Genomic DNA, 3,204 nt, shown 5'->3' with positions numbered 1-3,204 from the left:
CGGAAGGCCAAATAAAGTGCTTTTGCTTTCGCACTGAAACACACAGCGTCTCCCTGACATGCTGCATCAACATTACTGCTGTTCCTGAAACCACGCCTTCTTTCTTTGCGTGCACATTTGGGTGGCATTATGCTAATATTTCCACATAGTGACGTAGACATGTGGGGGCGTGTTAGAAAGAGGCGTTTTAGGTAGGAGTGGTTGACTCTTAACTTTTATAAAGAATATCTCTTTGGATTTGAGACTTTAGTCTTTGCAACTTTACAGATCTTCTTTATGCACCAAGAGCGTGTAACACTTCAAAGAGAAAGGAAAACTTGAAATCGCATCATATGACCCCTTTAAGGAAATGGCCTGAACCTGATTCAAATAATTAATCATTTTATGGTGTCACTATTAATGCAATGTACAGATAAATGGCATGTAATTTGTTATACTGTTTAATGTATTGATTCAGGTGAGGACATGCAGTGTGGGAGTGTGGCTGTGTTTGCACTAAGAATGAAAATAATGCAACATGAATTGCAACACCTTTTTCTTCCTTGTTCCTTCTCTCTCTCTAAAAAACATACAAACTGGTTCGAGCAGTTTTGTCCCTGGTTGTTTCTGTGCAAAAACATTGTGATAAACAGATATGGAAAAATTCAGTTTTCTTACTCTGCATCCAACTTTATAGTTTTCAAATGCAGCCATGACATTATTCCCACACTGTAAACTCTCTCAGGGTTTAGCAGGTCATATCTTGTTCAAGTTAGTCAGCGCCTGGCTTGTTTTCTGTCTCTTGCTTTTTGTTTCAGAGACTTGTTTCTAACAGCTCAGGGCTTGAGTGGCGTTTGACAGATGGCTGGAAAGTAGAGTCATCAATGCACATGTACCAACCCGCTGCTAATGGTGGCCTATCCCTCCTGCATACGGCCCTCTATTGTCTTGTTTACCAATGTCGTCTTGTGTTTAGTGGGTTGCCAGGGATTCAGAGAACTGTTACCCATCCGACTGGTTGGACCACCCCAAAAGTTGATGGGGTGGAGTGTGCAAGCCGCCTTGAAAATCTAAGCACTGATGTGTCACTCAAGATAAAGTGTCAAGTAAGCTAAAGGTGAGACAAAATATTTTTTTCCCACCCATTTTCCAGCAAGTGCTGCCAAATCCTTCTTAGATGTATAAAAGTGGGACCATGTGGAGCAACTAATAAATAAGCAATTGTGCTTGTGCAAATAGCTTCAGCTTCAATATTTTCCAAATTATTAGTGAGTGTGAAGTACATTAGATATTTCCAAACCTCTACACACAAAGGCATGCACAAATCCACACGGCATTTGCAGGCAACATGGGTAATAGTTTGTGGAGTGCTCACACACATTTCTGTCAAATGAGTTTTGCTATATTCAACCCAGCATGCTTTGAGTCTTTAATAACATTTCTTGAAAATATGTTTATCTGGCACATAGGTCATTTGAAATTGCTTGCAAGCAAAGCTAAATCAGTCTTACCCCTGTTCTCGGCTTTGCAAGTAGCGTCTGAGGAGGACAATAGCTGTAAAGATAAAAGGGATCTTAATGAGAAAATAGTGGTCTTTTTTGGTCAAATACTCCAAGACATCCAACACCCATCAATGGAACTGTTTGACTTTAAAAAAATTTGGCATAGAGCTTTAGCTCCTGTGTTTCTTGTAAAGTTCACACCCATATTAAACTGACTTTTTACAACAAGGCAAACCTTTCAGATATTAATTTACAGCATGTATCTCATAAACTTTATAACTGCTGTATAATTAGAAGGATGTATCTCATTAGTAGTCATGGGTATTTGTATGTAAAGTGTGTTTCTTTACACAAGTTTTCATACATTTGCATAGGCACTGAATGTACAATACGTTACTAACGAATTGACAGAATCTAAAATGGCATTTTTGGTATGAACGACTTTATAGATGTACAAATGTTCATTAATTATTTTAAGCTTATAGAATATTGAATTCAAATTAATAATAAAACAGGTATAATTTGAAGGATTCATAAATATTTTTATGAACTTAACCCTAAATGCTTTTACATTACAGAAGATGTCAGTATTTCCACATTGTGCATTTCAGTTTATATCCAAATACACAAAAATGTGCATGTAAACATTACAAATACTATGAATAGCCCTACTAATACGATCTAGCTGCCATTTGCTGGAATCTTTTCACTAATCTTGATCATATAAGATTTTTACACATACTGTTTGTGAAAACTAATAGCATGACAACTAATAGCATGACTTTAGTATCAACTCATATAAGATTTTTACACGTACTGTTTGTGAAAACTAATAGCATGACTTTAGTATCAAACTAGTGATATAGTAAGTGTGTTAGTGTGACTGGGATTCAACCTACCTACAATACCTCCAATAGCCAGAACTATGACGCTAACGGCAGCTATGATGATTACCAATGTTCCACCTACAAATTAACAATAAAAACCAGGAGGATGTGGATTATATTTGTGCACATGTTCTTTTAACTCCAAGTCAGACATATGAATGAATCCATAAATAAAAAAGTTTTTTTTATCAACCTTCATTATCTCCTGTGGATTTATCTGATCCAGGACTTGCTTTAGGAATTTCTCCAGGACTTGCATACACTGTCAGAAAAAAAAAGGTATGGTGAAGGTACAGTTTTGTTCCTATAGGGGAACAAAACATATAACTGTACCTTTAAAGGTACATAATAGGTCCTTAAAGTAGCCTACCCAAAAAGAGTCATGAAGGTACAATCAGATGTGAGAGGTACATTTTTATACCTTTGAAATTTTACTTACTATTTTTTTTTTTTATTTAGGCCCAACTAGAATAACTTATGTCTATGTTTTTGTTTATTAATTTAATGTCAGTTTATGATAACATCAAATCATATCAATGGCTTTAAATGTTAAAAATATATATTTTCAAAGTGTGCAAGAAAACTTCGCATGAACTACAACGCAGAGTGTTTTTTGGAGTTTACAATTCTCAGGTAAATGCGGAATAATTTTATATATTATTATTTTTACACATGTGAAGCCATGTTCTGTTGATTTTTGACTCGGTGTCGTGTTCCCCTGTTTGAAGCTCGCGAAAAGTTGGCTGGCTGGTGTACGTTAGCCTTCAGGATGGAGCTGAGGAGATGAGTACAGATAATTTAATTTTGTAAAGACGTCACAGAAAAGAAGAGGACGG

General features: G+C 36.1%; 1 long non-coding RNA gene across 1 annotated transcript in view; it reads right to left on the bottom strand.

Annotated features, from left to right (window-relative positions):
• Window positions 1-1,379: 1,379 nt before the first annotated feature.
• The window catches only part of LOC107694806 (uncharacterized), a 3,563-nt gene continuing 1,738 nt past the window's right edge, over window positions 1,380-3,204 (bottom strand). The window contains exons 2-4 of the long non-coding RNA XR_001634920.1: window positions 2,562-2,630; window positions 2,381-2,446; window positions 1,380-1,533 (exon numbers count right to left, since the gene is read on the bottom strand). This is a non-coding gene — a long non-coding RNA (uncharacterized LOC107694806). The remainder of the gene's footprint in view (window positions 1,534-2,380; window positions 2,447-2,561; window positions 2,631-3,204) is intronic.

The sequence above is a fragment of the Sinocyclocheilus anshuiensis genome, unplaced genomic scaffold (genome assembly GCF_001515605.1).
Source record: "Sinocyclocheilus anshuiensis isolate Anshui unplaced genomic scaffold, SAMN03320099.WGS_v1.1 scaffold2688, whole genome shotgun sequence".
NCBI classification, from domain to species: Eukaryota; Metazoa; Chordata; class Actinopteri; order Cypriniformes; family Cyprinidae; genus Sinocyclocheilus; species Sinocyclocheilus anshuiensis.
Note: the sequence above shows the minus strand (reverse complement) of the source record. Positions and strands in the feature narration are given on the sequence as shown.